General features: G+C 32.1%; 1 protein-coding gene and 1 non-coding gene across 4 annotated transcripts in view; both read right to left on the bottom strand.

Moving 5' to 3' along the window:
* Positions 1–18590, bottom strand: part of LOC106136254 (uncharacterized) — a 166871-nt gene that overhangs the window by 65125 nt on the left and 83156 nt on the right. The gene's annotated exons all lie outside the window — the stretch shown is intronic.
* On the bottom strand, positions 14133–14251 carry LOC132902841 (5S ribosomal RNA). Its single transcript, XR_009657260.1, has one exon. It is a non-coding gene; the product is annotated as a 5S ribosomal RNA (ribosomal RNA).

Below are 18590 nucleotides of genomic sequence, written 5' to 3'. Positions count from 1 at the left end.
ATGTAATACATTGCTGTCACAACACAGTTCCTTATCACTGTTTGATGAATTATCGCTGCGAGAATAGTTAACTTTTGGTCCAAGGGAGGAGAGTGTTTCGATTTTGGGTAGAACTGGTTTTGACGTAGGTATTAAATCTTTATTTAAAGCTAGCTGCGCCCGCAACTTCGTCAGCGTGGAATAGTTATTTTGCGCAATATTGAAGCCCTCAAGGATGAATAATTTTCCCCATTTTTTTCACATTTTCCATTATTTCTTTGCTCCTTATAGTTGCAGCGTGATATTATGTAGCCTAAAGCTTTCCTCGTTAAATGGTCTATTTAACGCAAAAAGAATTTTTTAATTCGAACCAGTACTTCCTGAGATTAGCGTATTCAAACAAACTCTTCAGCTTTATAATATTAGTATAGATTATTAACTTGGGATTCTTCTTTTAGGCGATGGTCTTATAGTAACCTGCCTCTATTCGATTCTCCAACATTAAGCTGTATAATTGAACGTCGCCTTTCAGTCTTTTATAAGATAATTAGCTCTGTCTACCACTGAGGTCTAGACCGTAAGAGACGTGATTCGCCATTATTGCTAATGTTTTGTCGGTAAATACTATATTTAAGGAATATAAGTGTGGATATAACCGCTGAACTTTTCCTTCAACTTCCGATAGGATTCCCGTTATATTGTATTAGAATGTGTGCTGGCTTATTTTTTTCTTTATATCGTTGTCAATGGATGGTTCAGATTCTTTCTTTCATTTGCAATGCTGATAAAAATATAGTTCGTTACTTCGATTGCGTTCAGAGTATGATCATTACTCAAAATTTCCATAGTAGTATCGAAGCCTTTACAGTTACCTAATATGTCCAAAATAATGGTGGTGCGTTAGAGTCCTGATGGCCTATGGATCCAAAAATTGGTGGCTCGTAACAAGATAAGTGTCAATCAGAAGATTGGTTTCGAAATAATCAAAACTGCATATTTAACTCCGTGTCTAAGTAAATGTCCTCCTCAAACTATTCCCCAAATTTATTCAACAAGAATCTGATCACTGACTTATATCCAAATAGATACCACATTGATTTTATTGAAATAATTTAATTTACTGTTATTAAATCATAACCTTATTAATAAAGCTTTAAATAGCTTCCTTAAAAGCTTGTTTCTTCTTTTCCATAAAAATTTAATGGTTTGCAAAAAAATGGCTTTCTGATGGAACCACATGATTCTTCTTATGAATACTACTACATGTGAATGCTTTGTGAAATGAAAAATAAACTTGTGTTGTTTTGTTTATTAAAAAGTTAACACCTATTTTTAGTGGCAAATAAGTATAAACATATGATAATATAAAAAATAGTAAAATAGCTATAAGGTACAAAATATAAGGGTAATAAACACATGTCGTATAAAAACTGAGAGCATTTAAAGGACGGGACTCATTCAATGATGCTATGAATACCGCACATACGGAATCTATTTTAAAGTTTGTCTGTGAGTCCAGTATTATGCCAACTCGCAGAAGTTGCTAACTTGACACCCAAAGTTGTCTAAGCACAGCTAATATTGCTAAATTCAGCCTTGTGTATCCACCGTCCCAGGGGTAAACGTTTCAAATGCAAATTTTGTTCACTAACCGAGATAGTTCTGTTATGAAAGTATTTTGCGATTAATCAATTTTATACTAACCACTCTGGTCTGGATCTAGGGTAGAATAGAAAACCTAACTGTAGTCGTGTAAATTAATAAAAATTAAAAAAGTTGGTGAGTTGTTGTTGGTTTATATTCTACTAGTTTTTCTGTTTGGTCAGCTGGTTGACTGGTAGAGAATGCGAAACAGCATTAATTTCACCTTTTGTACATTTTTTTTGTGCAATTAAGTTATAAATAAATAAATATCCCTAAGTCGCAACAAAAAAAGCTTCTTGCCAGACGGGAGTCACTTATTGTGTAGAAAACTAACCTACTTCTGCATAGATTTGAAGAGGCGTCGTAAATACTACCTATATAACACTTTAAGCGACACTATGGATAAATCTTTATCATACGGTGCGGTTTACTAAACTCGCTATCCCACTTCTGTCCCCAAAGAGAGCGTTTGAAATGCTAATCTTGATGGCTACAGATGCTCTATTGAGTGTTATGCTATGAATAATGAGGTAAAGATACCTCCTTTCAATGACACCTCTACGGTTATATATACATACGTACAATCACATCTTTATCCCTTACGGGGTAGACAGAACTAAAGTCTCAAAAAGACTGATAGGTTCTATATACGACAGTGGATTCGTAAGCAATAGCTTTGATTTTACGGAATTATACATAATGATATATACTGTACTCGTACTTATATACATATAATTACGTCTTTATCCATTATGTGGTAGACAGAGCCAACAGTGTAGAAAATTATTAAATAGAATTGAAAGCGAACTCTATTGAATTTATTTACAATTCATTTATTAGCATAACCTAGTAGGTTATCCCAATAACTTTGTGTACTTGTTAGGATGTGTAGGTGTTTATCACTCTCTCATGCAAAATCTACTCGACAGATTTTGATAAAATTTTGTATACACGTAAAATATAGCCCGGTATAGCATATTTTATCCCGCGGGGACCAAGCTTCTGGGCCCTGCAAGTCATTTTACGTAATAACAAAATAATTATAATTATGAAGTACCTTATTACAAACTGTTATATGACATCATGAAATATTAGCACCCTCAAATGTTACTAAGGAATGCGATTACAGAAATTCTATCTCCTAATTAGTATTAGCATAAGCTATGTTTAGAATGCAAATTATTGTAACAGAGAGCGGATATGTTAGCCATTAATGATTTACGACACATTAGCTGACTCCATTTACACTGTAGATATTAATTAGATCTGATACATATTGTATAACGTATCATAGAATCACGTCTATAACCCCTGCGGGGTAGACAGAGTAAACAGTCATCAAAAGAATGAAAAGCCACGTTCGGCTGCTTGGGTCTGAATCTCAATTCTTTCATTAAAGAATTGAGATTCAAATAGTGACGAGTAAAAGAGGAATCCCAAGTATATAAGTCGATCCCTTATTTTTAACATATTGTATACAAGAGAATACTTAATAGGTAAATATCTACGGATATATTTCCATACAGATTCTGCTTACCCAAAGTAATTATGCTGATGTAATATTTATTTTTTTATGTTTGCGACATTTGCAAGAAAAGATGTAGTCTCTGTTACCCTTCGAGGGAAGAGGCGTGATTTTATTTTATGAATATGTATGCATTTTTTGTCCTCCTATAGTACAATTGATTTATGTCATTAACACACACACACACACATGGTCACATCTATATCCCTTGCGGGGTAGACAGAGCCATCAGTCTTGAAAAGACTGAATGGCCACGTTCAGCTATTTGGCTTAATTATAGAATTGAGATACAAATAGTGACAGGTTGCTAGCCCATCACCTAAAAGAGGAATCCCAAGTTTATAAGCATATCCCTTAGTCGCCTTTTACGAATTCCATGGGAAAGAGATGGAGTGGTCCTATTCTTTTTTGTAATGGTGCCGGGAACCACACGGCACTTATTACGGCATTTATGTCATTAAATTATTTTTAATTTAAAAACTTGCTATTTATAAAGTACAGTCGCTTACAGAACAAAACCCCCGGTTCATAGAAAACTAACCGAAGGGGAATCACGTCTAAAGGAAACTGTACTAGCAATCAATAAGCATATTTTGTAAAATCATAGAGCCTTTGATAATAATTTCTTTTTTATTTTTGATGCAGTTATTAATAAATTATTTTAAATTGATAATATAAATTAAGTTATTATCAAAAATTAAAAACAATTTTATATAAACTAGTAATCATTCAAGCATAATCTAAAAAAAGATGGAATAATAAAATTCAAATTAAAAAAAAAAACGTGAACAAATGTGGTGCTCTTGCATTAATTCCTGAAATTTAAACTTTTAAGTCTCCATGTTATTTATTGGCAGTATTTCTATCATTTATTATTATTTAAAATTACAGTATTTATCTAACGCATATCCAAATTACAAACTGTTATCCATATTTTCATGTCGTAATCAGTTAATCTCGAATGTCCATTTTTGGCGTTGCATTGCAATGCGTCTGGTACGCCATATCGCGAATTCATTATTAATTTACATATCATTTTAATATAACCGTAGTATCATGGTCAAATGGTTGCATTTAATGAAATTATTAACATAATAATGATCCAGAAAACAGAGGTTGGTTTGTTGCGGTACGTGATGCGTAATAATGTTGCCAAATTTGCCGTAAAATAAACGTTTGATTTATTATAATTGCCCTTTTTGTTATGTGTTCTTCAATATTTTTATTATTTACTTATTTTAATAAAGCTTAAGTTTGCCTTTTCTTTTTATTCTGATATTTAAGAGATAATTCTTGTACTTACCTCCTTTATTTTCCTAATTCTAAAACTAAGAATGAGATTTTTAATTATCGATAATAAATAATCGTTAAGAATATTCAGGCCAGGCAGTATACACAAATAGCAATAACTTTATGTAAGAAACAAGCCGTTTAAAATGAAAATACTAAGAGAGCATAATCAAAAAGCATACCTTTAAACTTAATCCTCACCAAAGTAACAATAGTTTTGAAGTACCAGGATAGCATAAGCATAAAGCAATTACAACGAGATGCACCATCGCTATGTAAGTACAGAGACATACAACATTACGTGCGAAGTGCAAAACGGCTCGGGAGTTTCTCGTGAGCCTGGGGTTTCTCAGATTACATCTGTACTACGCACATAAATTACTGCGTTGAAACAGAGATACTGTGTTGTGATTCTCAAACTGTCAACTATGAATTTAATTTTTAATGTACACAATATGAAACTTGCATGAAGAGAGTTATGAATGTGCATGAAGCGAAGGAAGTATGCAGAGATCGTGGCAAGTGGAAAGAGGTAGCTCTGCCTACCCCTCCGGGAAAGAGGCGTGATTTTTATGTTATGTTATGATAATATGAAACTTATAATTTTTAATTCCTGCTGTTCGTTGAAGAATTCGTATGGCATTATTGATGAACCAAAATTTTTGGTTTCCAATCGAGTTTTTCAGGCGTTTTGTTGTATGAACGATCTTGCAAAAATATGTTTCGTTAGCTGAAAAGTAGGTATTTTACAGATTAAGTTAAAGATAAGATATTTTAAAAAGAGTTAAAGTTATCCTATTTTTTTTTATAAATATGTTAAGTGACAATAGAGCCGAAGATGTTATATCTTTTGAATGTGCGATTTGAATGTTCGTTCGTTTTTTGAAATTGTACTTTTTTTTCCAACGAACTCCAAAAAATAATCTCGCTTACATTCCGTTATACGCACTTAAATTCGACATGGGTTGCATCACTGCTTCTAAAGATAATTCACTGGAAAACGTTTCATGTGAGTTCTAACACATTTTATTTTCACAGATAATAAAACAAATTGGATGGATAGCTTCTAATGTTACCTTCAATTTGGTGGTCATATTTTGATACGATTTAGAATTGTTCTTAGCTTTAAATGAAACGTAATGTTGTAAACCCATTATTTTTAGCTAAATATGCCAAGATTTAACTAAAAAACGCAAAGATAAGGAATAAACTTTTTTTTCAAAATCTTTATAATTAATAAGCTAGTTAAAATTGCGCCGTGTGGTTCCCGGTACTTTAGGATAGGACCACTCTTTCTCTTTCCCACGGATATCGTAAAAGACAACTAACGGACAGATAAGGATCTCGAGATTCTTCTTTTAGGCGACGGGCTAGTCTTTTCAAGACTATTGGCTCTGTCTATCCTGTAAGGGATAAAAACATGATTATATGTAAAGACCCCATGAAGCATAATAAATGTAGAAAATATGACATGCTATTTCAGCTACCATTAGCTAATTCAATCCATAAAATCATTACTACCTATTAATTTTGCAGTGCATAAGCAAGCCGACTCGGCGCCTTGGTAGTAAGTAGTAAAAAAATAATACTTTCAGAATTACTGAGCAAAGAAGCAGTAGTAATGATACAGTGCATAGTTGTCATTAAAATTCCGCAAAGTCAGAGGTAAACGCACAAAAAATAAAGGCCATGTGAGGCCATATCCATACTAGTAACAAGACAGTTTTTCAACTTTAACGCTCGCGGTAAATATGTATATGCCTGGAATTAAGTCATCATGCCTCACTATGAGGGGCCTCCATGCTACTTTACTTGTGTATTTTAAGCTTCACGAAGTTAAAAACATCAATAAACGATAAACAACCTTACACGCTAAACTTAAAGTTGAAATCGAGCCTGCAGCTGTGACTCTGGTTCTTCTTGATGGTGGAAAAAATCGCGTCGTCATTCCGAAGACGGCAAACCGTGACGAAGTGCAATGGAGTCGTCAATGCCTTTACGTTCTCAACAAAACCAACAAGTAAAGTACAAAAAAAGGTAAATAAAACATCGATGTAGAACAAAAACTGACAATTGCGGAGTGTGCCCCGTCTCGTGACAAGCTACCGTGCTACGACTCCGAATTCATTTTGAAGCGGTAAAGATTGAGCGTGCACTGTGATTCGAAATCACGTTCCGATATTTGATTATGTGTGTCATCTCAAAAAAAATATTATTGTAGATAGAAAGATAGATAGACCCTTTATTGCACCATAAGAAAAAGAAAAACAAAAAAAAAACACAGATAATGAGGTACAAAGGCATGTTTGTATTTACCTATATGGTTCAGATGGATAAATTTTGAAAGATACTCAACATAATATGCCGTTTTATATCTCATTTCAAAATAAGATCTATTTTATTTAATAAAGATTATTTTCTAAATAGTTTTTGTAAATATTACTAAGATTATTTAATTTTAAAGTGCTTAAAGTATCACGTTTTGAATTTGTTAATGGATTACCAACTACGATATATCGCAAAAAAAAATGACGGCGATAAACGCACCACCTATCATTTTGTGACTATAAAATTTGGTTATAATCACAGTGCAAGAGATTTTCCTTATTCGTTTGAGAAATTTATGAGAACATTGGACTTAAGAGATTTTTTTGGATTATATCGTAGAAATAAGTTGCTTAATTGGCAAAGATGGTTAACAAAATAAAGTTTAATTAGATTATGCTTAATTTTTTTTTGTTTACGGATTTGCAGGTCAGAAGTATCCGTAACTGATGAGTTTGCATGAAATAATTATGAATGTAGATGAAGCGAAATAAGAAGCGCGAGTGAAAAGATGTAATCTCTGCCTATTCTTCCAGGAATAAGGCATGATTATATATGTGCTTTACCACGTAAATCTAAAAATCTCGTTCGATACCCGTGCATATTTTGAGATATTTTTAATTAGGCGCTTCAAATTTCTAAAGAATATATGTATAAACAACTTCATACGACGTTATCTGTTGGTCACACACGCAGTAATTCAGTAACGCAAAGTTTTATAATATTTAATGTGTCAACCCTGACCTCTGACTTGTTATTGTATTATTAGAGGCAACACACAGATCTTTCAGTGATAAAAACATACTTACATATAATTACGATTATATTCCTTGTAGGGTAGACAGAGTCTTGAAAAGATCAGCTGTATGACTTAATGAAGAAATTGAGTGTGAATTCAGTCAACAGGCTGTAAGAAATTAGATCCGCCATCTTTATATGAAAGACGATTTTAAAATTTATACTAATCAACATATTTTTGACATTCCATTTTGGAAACGTGACATCGCAATTTCGTTCCCACTTCAGGCAGTTCTCATGCATTACAACCGTTTTGTTATTTAAAAATCATTGTATTTGCGTTCCGTTCCTCACCCATCTCGTTTGCCTTTAGGATAACTTGTTTCACATGGAGTACAAAATATGGAATGAACAGAACTTCCCTTCACGTCAAACCTTCTTATGGTTGACGTTTAGTTAAACCTTCTTCTGGATCGCACGAAATTTCTCTAAAGTTATAACCAAACCGCAAGCTTTAATGTCCAGTCTAGTTTACATATAAATAAACCTAAGTGTGTTGCATCTTTTACATTTTGCTACTATCATCATCGCAAAGGTCTTATTTAATGCAAATTCGACGTAAAATACACCGAAGGCTTTGATACATACACACATACATATGGTCACGTCTATATCCCGTGCGGGGTAGACAGAGCCACGTTCAGCTATTTGGCTAAATGATAGAATTGATACAATTCATATTAAGTGTAATAATTGTATTATGAATTATCTGGACCTGAATCTACTTACCTGTTCAGATTTTATTATATTTCACTACGTTTTAAATTTAACTAAATTCTTAAAATATACTACAGATTCAATTACCTACACAAAACTAAAGTCCTATTTACTATTAAATTAATATTGTGCAGTAACTAATTATTTTGTATAAATTTTAGTCAAATCAATTTGAATAATTGGAAACGAATGAAAGCGCTTAAAAGTAGTACAAAAAACACATGCTGCATAGAAGCAGGTATTAATAACTTTGAAAATTATATCATAATTCATATGTTATTTTTATTTTTGAAGAATCATACAAATGGTCACTTGTTACTTGGAAAAGTAGGCATCATCCACTTGCTACGATCACTGCATACATATTGTGTTCTACCACATCCATCTTTATCTTCATGCAAACTCTTCGGTTAAGGGTTTTTACATAGTTTTACATTATACTTATCTATAGCATCGCTATTTTATGCTCGAGGCAAATGAACCAGGATTGAGATGTTGCCTCGTCGTTTTGTTTTAGTCCCGGCGTCTTTAATGACTCTATTCGATTTTAGGGTTCTGTTTGCCTGAGAGCTTTGGTTTTTATGGTCTTACAAGACCTAACATGTTTACTTTACAATATAACAATCAATATAAACTTTATGTAGGAATAATTAAGATTCTTGTATGGTAAACCTTCTCTTTAAATTGACTTGTGATAATCGAATAAGTTCTTAGATATTTATTTAAAAACCTTGGTTATTACGTTATATAACATTACTAATAATGTAAATTGTATTAATGCATCTGCGTAATGCAGCTTCCAAAAATTATTTTACTCCAATATTTCTGTTTGATTAATGAAGCTTTAATATCACCGTAAACACCAATACGAGTGCTGTACCAATATTGGCGGACGATATTTATTCGAACGCGCCCTCATAATCGATAACAATCGCGATTTACGATTAAACAAAGCCGAATCAACTGGGTGGACGCCATCACGCTCAGTGATTAAGACATTCGATCGTAAAGAAACAAAAAATTTGGGGCCGTTTGCACCGCCGTCGGTGTAAAGGTATATAGTAATTATTGTTAGACAAGCGATTCAAAAAAGCCGACAACTAACACAGGTGTAATAAAACGCACACGTGTGTACACACCCTATAATGATTTATACAAAAACGCGCTCACGCATATACCTACACACGCGCATGCGACGAACACATGTACAATTTTATTCGCGCTTTAGGCCTGCTACACACACACGTAACCCAACTTCATAATTATGGACGCCACCGGCGTGCGTCGGCCTGTAACGAGCTTAAACAAAATGGCAGCTAATTTTGTTTATACTGAGGTGTAGCTTTAATAAGGTGATTTTGAATTATTACGCCCATCCTCAACTTGGTTCACTCCGAGGATATAATTGAGAGAAATAATGAGAATATTAAAATTACTGGTTACATAAAAATACCCATCAACCCACACTCAAGCTCTGTTATATGGTAATGAAGTCTTTAAGAATTAAATTTGGGCATTCGTTAGTTCCTTACAGTAGCAGGAAACATTTTGACATGACTTAGAGAGTGATTAATATTTATCACCGAACTAAACACAGTAGGTTCTCTCCGAATGAGCTTGTGAATGAACCACAGCTTTAAAATGTTAATTTTAATTTGTTGTTGCTATTTGAAATATAATGTTATCTTTCAGTACCGAGAGAATTAAATAACCTGACTAATATCTATATTATTCTGAACACGTCTAAGGAATTATTTTATATTACTAGTCAACCAATCTACTTAAAGCTTTACACATACCTATCATGCAATCTCAAATATATAAATATACCTAGATAAATTGTATAAAAATTGTTTTCACATAATATGCAGAGTAAAATTCAAAAAGTCGTTATCTGCCTCAAAATTCTGGAAGCGTACCAAACAGTAACTCTAACAAACAACCAAAACGGACAAAAGAAAGCGTTAAAATAGAGGAACAAAAACAATTCAGAGAAAACACTCCCAGATTTGTGACTTGATAACAGCGCCGAAGAAAAATCACTTGAATTAAGCATTCCTAAAAGAGTTGTCAAGCCACCAAATTAAGTCTAACGGCCACCAAGAAAAATAACATACAAATAGAGTTAATCAAGATTGTGGGAAGAAAAATAAGTGAGTAATTATTAAAACAAGATTATTATCCAAATCGCTATAAGTCTTTTAAGCTCAAAACAAGTTCCTTAGATTAATAATGGACGGGAGTCATTAACGCTTCTAACAGTAATTGTCTGGCACTATTATGATGAATTGTTCGGTTTTTGTGGGCATTTTCTCACCAACTACTTTTAAAACGCTCCAAGGGATTATCAGCCTAAATTACTCACTTTTTTAACCAACATTTGTGTCATTAGGGTGATAATTACGTTTATAATTTTCAATAGCAGAGCATTTACATTCTGTCGGATTTCGTTCTAACGAGGGGAGTTTTTGAAATTGTCGAGACGAGAGAAAATAATATGATAATGCAGCTATCAGTAAATAAAATATCCCTTTGGTACAAGCTAATTTGTTTACGAATCCCAACAAAGTCACAAAAGAACTTAAGCCCTGTCTTATTTAAATTAGGCACTAAAATAAATACAGTCCGTTCAGTTAGCTAGGAAAGCCGAGGGTTTTTACAAGCTTCACCGTTGGCGGACGCTCTCAAACAAATTGTATTATTTTGCATTCATTTTTGACAAAGTGTACCCACATTGAAGTTTACTTGAGATTTTTTATTCATTTCGACTTACTTAAGACGTTCTCCATCTTTATTAGCGACTTTGGAGGCCCTCATGATATTATTATATACATGATATAATATTGTTGAATCAAAACTAACATGAATTATTCTTATTTTGTTTGTTTTAATACAAACCTGAAAATATTTTAAATTGTTTGATTTATTAATAATTAATGAGTTATACTGAAGATAATGAATCAAAATTAAAATCACATAAAGATAAATACGAGAAAACTAAAATCCTTAATAATAAAATGAATAATTTATTAGAAGTCATCAATAATTCAAATCGGGCTTAAAGCAATTCATATTTCTATTCATTTTGCGTACAATCTGACCTGAGTAACCAATAAAACATTTAATAATAAGTTTTTTTAAATCATTTCTATTCTATTTCATCAAATGTGCAATAATATAATTTTTGTTTTATGCATTTTGGAAAAGCTGGTTGATACAAAAGGTAAGGCCTCAATTGACATTTAACTTAAAAATATTACATAGTTAGATTTTAAGACTTCGTTTGGAATGATCTTAAAAGAAAATTGACAGAGTCCAATCTCATGACTAACAACTTCAACATGTGATACAGATCTTGAAATTGCACCATTAATTGAGACGTCAACTTTGCTGAGGGCGGAGAAAAAAAAACGTTAGGCTTGTCTCCATACTAATTTAGATATCAGGCCAACGAGACCGACAAATTGTTAGCCATTCGTATTGGCTTCGTGGAATTAAGACATTCGTCGGGCGCTTTGTTCCCAGTTATTTTTAGTTCCAGACATTTCAATCGAGAGTTGGAGTTTGGCGGTTTTTGTTATGGAATAGTTTCGGGGTTTCGCAACAATAGACTGGGATCAATCTGGCCCAACATACGGATTCAAGGGTGGGTGAACTTTGAGATTGCTATTGGAAATTTTAGCTCCAATAATTTTATACATACCTACTTACAATCACGTTTTTACCCCTTACGGGGAAGACTTGTCTTAAAACAGTCGTAAGGCCATGTTCAGCTGATGGCTTGCTTGAGAGAGGTTACTGCAATCCACCCCATCGCCTATGCACAAATTGATGATTCTTAATTGACATAATAATTTTATCATAAATAAAATATAAGATTTAAATATCTAGCTCTTAATGTTATAATCAGAAACTTTAAACATAATTGTAATCTTGTATTAAAAAGTTAAAAGTATAAAATATATCAATCAAATTGATGTGGGAAGGCGGTAATTATTATCAAACTAAACCCGGTTAAAATATAATAACATCTATATTAACTTAAAATAAAGATTAGACACATGTAAAACAAGAAGCAGCGAACGCGAATGTTGAAGTTCCCATTAATCAAACGAAGGCTAGTTATAAATACAATCTAAAAAAAGACAAGAACAGAAATCACGCTCCAAGTGAATGCAACGTCAAAATTATTAATTGAAACGGACTTAAATTTCCACCTCGCGCATCAGCCCGTAAAAAAACGGGCGATATTCAAACGGTTCTAATTTATGGTTTTGAAATATATTAATATGTAAATGCTAGTCGTGGACAAGGGTTAATTGATGTTAACAATAAATAACAAAAAGATATATATGTGCATTTAGTTGAGTAAAATGATAATTTTACACCTGTAGTAATGGGATCAAACTAGAACCAATTCAGTTACTGATTGGATATACAAATGTTATAAATTGATATGGGTGACATTTCAAATGACTATTGGTAATTGACCAGCGATACTTTGGAGATTTAAACGTAAATTGGTTGTGAAAATTTTCATATTAATGTTGTTTTTATGAAAATACAACGGGCGAAATGTATATTTAAATGGGAGATCGTGTTTTGGAATGTAATGTTAACACAATTAATAACTTTGTGAATAATATTTCGAATATTGGTAATGTGAAATCGATCTTTAAATTTTCTTCAATAGGAACATATTTTTCTTACCTTATAATATTTTTAAAGTGTTTTTATTTCATACTAGTATAACCAAATCAATTCCATCATTTACCCTTATAGCTGAATGTGGCTTTTCTGTCTTTTCAACACTGTTGGCTCTATCTATATTCTAAAGGATAAAGACATGATTATTAGTATGTATGTTTTGCAAATAGATGATAACGATTGTAGGCACTATGAAATTTAATAAACATTTAAAAATTTTAGCTTATGGAAAAAAGGGTACAGAACATTAGTATTTAATTACAAAAGAAAAATGTTAAATTATTTAAGAACAAATAATTTAATTTAAACAAACATAATTCGAAATTCAAAACCCGAGGTCACACATGCAGAAATAATTCAGACGAGCAAAACACAATTTTCTGCATGGCCACATTTTACCAAAGTCTTATGACCGCGGAGACTTCCAAGTCTAATTTCCATATTTTGCCAGCATTGTTGCCTAAATATGAAATACTACAAACATAAAGAATAAAAATGGTAATATATACATAGATATATTCAGATATTTCAGTAAACACGCAAACAGTTTTGTTTTTTTTTTTCAATTTATCTAATGCGTAGCTTTAGTGATACATACATACATACATAAAGTCACGGCCCTTTCCCGGAGGGGTAGGCAGAGACTACCTCTTTCCACTTGCCACGATCTCTGCACACTTCCTTCGCTTCATCCACATTCATAACTCTCTTCATGCAAGCTCGGCGGTCAAGCTTTAGTGATCATTGAATAGATTTTGAAAAATCAATAAACTAGTGATAAGTGATTGCTGTGAAATCATTAAAACAAACTTCTGTAGGTAAACTTACGAGTACCCTTGATCAACCAATCAGGAATGTTCTTGGGTATGAATAAGAAATAAGGCATATTTAGTCAATATTTTCACTCTCATTTTGGCGTGTTCCCAGTTGCACCCTCTGCCTAAAGCTTCGGAGTCTGGGGTCCGCTAATTTAGAAAATGTTACCCCGTATTAAAAGAAAAAATTGAGATTATTAGATAGAGATAATTGTATTTGTGTAATTTGGCCTTTTTTATAATAGATGAACGCGGAAGAAGAGAAAGAAGCAATTAATTATGAAAAGTATTGATTGAAAAATAATACTTGTTGTTTCCGCTCTGGCAAAAAAAGCCAACATCACGTGGTGTTCCCAGGCGGTCACCCATCCAAGTACTGACCACGCCCGACGTTGCTTAACTTCGGTGATCGGACGAGAACCGGTGTTTTCAACGTGGTATGGACGTTGGCGACAAATGTTCCAATTTCAAAGATGACTATGTGCGGAATTGTAGTTGATGCTTACTGATATTTTAAAATGGCAGCCCGTTTTGTGTATTTAGTATTTTAGAGAATTAGCCCTTAAAAATTAACAATAATGGTTACAAACTTAACCTCTTTATATTATAGGTACCTAGTATTTAATAACAAAAAAGATTAGTTTCTTTTCCCTCAGTAAGGAATATGTAGTCTCTGCACACATTTCGAAGAAAGCGGTATAAATCATTTCTATATTACATTACTATCCGAAATATGGAGGTATATAATCAAATAGTTAGGGCTCCCAATCAAAATCTCTTTCCTTTGAACCTAATCAATTTGTACTCAACATCCCTCTACACAAACACACCTTGTATAGTAGAAACGTGATTGGACATGAATTTTCTACATATAAAGGCTGAGTTTTATGCAAGGGTTCTAAAAAAACCCTTTATTATTATATTTGTTCTTGTATTTTTGATCCCTGATTATCATATTTAGGGTACACTTAAGTATAAACCAGTTTCATTTATTTATTAATATAATAACGTCTATATCCCTTGTGGGCTAGACAGAGCCAGCAGTCTGGAAAGGCCACGCTGGTGTTCTTTTGATTGACTTTTGATAGATCACTTCAGCTGTTGACTTAATGATAGAATTGAGATTCAAAAAGTGACAGTAGGTAAATTAAAACTGAAATTAAACAGGCTGCTTGCCCATCGCCTATAAGAAGAATCCCAAGTTATCCCTTAGTCGCCTTTTACGACACCCATGGAAAAGAGATTTAAAAAATATATTAATCAATCCAAATAACATACTGAAAGTACTAATATGCAATGTTTAGTTGATATCCCTTACGGGGTAGACATAACCCAAAGTTACAGGATTCAAAAGGCCAAGTTTACGAGTAGCTCGATGGCTTGAGATACAATCAAGGGAATTGTCAGATTGGTAACCATAGATATTGTAATAATGAATAATAATAATGTTTACTCTTGGCAGTTGTACCTATCTAAGAGTATGTAACTCTACCGTTAGATAATAATTGACTGACTGACAAGACACACACACTTTCGAGAAGTGTACAAAATCATACTTGGGTTCATTTTCAAAGACAATCAATTAATCTAGTGATTTATGTAAGTAGGTAATGGATTAAGGATATGATTAAAACAATATCCGTTTCTAAACAAATATAAACACCGGATTTTTTTTCTTACTAAAAATGGAATTCTATATTAAAAAAAAGGCAATTCTTTTGGATTACAAATGTTTAACCGCTTATAATGACTAACAAACAGTTATTAACATTTTAAATCTATATTAATTTATTAGATTATTTCAAAATCGCGTGACCAGAAATGCAAATCGGGTATTAGAGTATCGATTTACAAGCTGTTTTATAAATTACCCATAAGCTTGGATATTATATGTATGTATGTTATTTATATCTCAATAATTTCTGGAGTTAATTTAGATAAAACGCTTGTCTTGGCAAATGGAATCAACTGAAATATGATATTATTATTGCATATTGTGGCAATTTATCATACTGAACAATAAGTATGATTATATTTTTGTGTTGATGGTATAAATTGGGAAAAATATCTTCGCAATGATACAATTATGAGTGAACATTACCTACCCTTTTAGATAAAATGAACAATTAATTGCATAATTTGTTTCGTTTATATTGATTTATTTATTGAAAAAACACATAACTTAATAATAGCAAAACATTTATTGATTTTTTATAAAAAAAAAATATTAACTGGAAAAGATGAAAATTTTCAAAAAATTACCAAAATTTTATTTTTATCTTATAATTAAAAAGTACTGTAATTTTTAATTTTAGTTTTATTTTAAGTATATTATTTTTTTTAATTAACTGTTTATCAGAAAATACACGTATTTGTACATATGTATGTACGTACGTACGTACGTAATAAAGAATAGTAAATTTTAATATAACAAAAATGTCGGAAGGCGCCACTGAGAATACGCAAAGATGAGTAAGAGTAAATTAAAAAAAAAACGGGAGAAACCAGTGACATCTTCTAAAATTCAACAGACATTCAAAATTCTCAGCTCAAGCGCAAGTGGCCATCAGCCAGCTACCGTAATGGACGCCTCGAATTAAATATTCATATGAAGTGGTCAGCGGGTTATTTTACAAGACACTAATGTTCGCCTCGGCCTGGTATTAATAATTATTAATCATTTGAAAGCTGTTAGTGTAGGTGCGACAGCTAAATTGAAGGCTCGTTTCGTGATTTATCGTATCCTTCGTTAAATAGAGGCGGATTCTATTGTTTTAGTACATAGTCTAAATATAGAAAATTAATTTCTCTTTCACTTTGTTCGTGTTTATTAATGAAGTCTGACGGAAAAATATTATAATTAAAGAAAGTATTTACTAATTTACTGTAATTTTTAATGAAATCGCTATTTTCAGCTACAATCAAAGACCTTCTGTCTATACCTATCTTTTGTAGTTTTTACACAGAGGAATAAATTTCAAAGAATTACAATGAAAGACTAATTAATATGTAATAATAATGTTAAAGGTGATCAAATTTTAATAACTAATCTTAATATAATAAAGGTATCGCATTTGTTGGTCATTCCTCGTAACATAAATAAGGTACAGTTTCATTTTACAGAATACCTGGCGACGTGTAAAATATTGTTATCGATAATAAACCAACTATAACTCAGGTTTATAGAGAATCGCGTCACGTATTAGGACTTTATTCCACTGATATGTAAATTATAACGTGCATGCTATAGCTATAGACATCTAGTATGAAGATACTTTCAAACAATTCAAACAGTAAAAAGTACCAGTAAAAAAAACATTATAGAATAATATAAAATGATATAAATAGAATAATTAATCTAATTTAAACATTAACAATAATTTACTTACAAATTGTTCCAGTTAATGAGTTTATTTATGTGTATTAATTTTCTTTGTGATTTTTCAATTTTGTGAAATTTTTAACACAATAAGTGGTTAGTAATTTATCTTCTATAATTCTGGAAGAGTATAAACTCGGAAGTGCATAGCATAGCTTTGGTCAGTGGATTGTATTCTTTATTGAGAATCGCGTCACGTATTTAAGAAATCTGAGAACACCATGTAAAGAAATCTTGGTGGAAATAAAACAAGATCGCTTTTATGAATAAATTATGGGACTGTAAAGTATGATAAACGATGTAAGAATTGTAATGAAACGACAAGAGCTGTACAGTTTGCCACACAGCTTTAAATTGACGAAATCGATGATACAGAAAATGATACTTAAGATGATAGCATTATAGTTGATATTAAATGGGAATTTGGAAATGATGACTCTATTCGTGAGGTTGTTCATAAAGATACCGCACATAGAGCGCAGCGGGTGGTTGAAACAAGTAAACTAGTATTGCTAACGTTATAATCTCAGTACACAAGAGTCTTGGTGATGTGAAGAAATTAAACAAGCTTTATAGACGACTTTGTAATTCAATGTTCATGAGAACAAAAATGATGAAGATGTTCTGAATATAATTAAAGATTTGACGTTTCTGGAGCAAAGGTCGATAGGTCGTTGAATGTTATGAATTGCTAGATAGAATTATATTAAGTAAGAGTATTTGTTAATACTTGTTTAGTCTATATATAACTTAATAATTCTTGGAAATTTATTTCAGACGTGGATTAAGCATTGTCACGACATTTCAAATTGAATGTTTACCCTTAATAAATGTAAGTGGTCATCCAAAATTTATAAAGATAATTAAAATAGAAAACTGACAGTCGCTACTGGCCTTCTCTTGAGAATCCACTTACTAATTATAAAATTATAATCTTTAAACTAAAATAAGGCAAAACTGATTATTTGTTTTATAACGATTAAATAATAAATTTTGTTGGTCTAATTACGTCCAAAACTTTAGTTAATATAAAATTATCATTTTCTCAAACTGGTCAGACCTGATCATGGTTCAAACCTGCACCTGAAGTTCAGAGGCAAAAAAGTTGCCACTGTATCAAAGTACAAGAAACTTGTCCGATAACAATTAAAACAAATAATAAAAATTAAACCAAAATAACCGTTGAACGTTCATTAGATCTCAAAGCTTACTGGTAATAACACAGGATTCTGGATCCAGGTGACAAAAACTGCTATGAATGCAGACCAGTTTGTTTTTGTTAAAACGAGTTTCCACAGCGGGCTTAAGAATGCGAAATTGAGAGGGCATTGCATAAAATGAAATATGATCTGGCCCGTGATACTTATTCTATGATTTTTAAACTTTGTGAGATGATGCTGGTGGTGCGAAA

Source organism: Amyelois transitella, chromosome 18, assembly GCF_032362555.1.
Source record: "Amyelois transitella isolate CPQ chromosome 18, ilAmyTran1.1, whole genome shotgun sequence".
NCBI lineage: Eukaryota > Metazoa > Arthropoda > Insecta > Lepidoptera > Pyralidae > Amyelois > Amyelois transitella.
The sequence above is the reverse complement of the archived record's forward strand: the minus strand, read 5'-3'. Positions and strand labels throughout refer to the sequence as shown.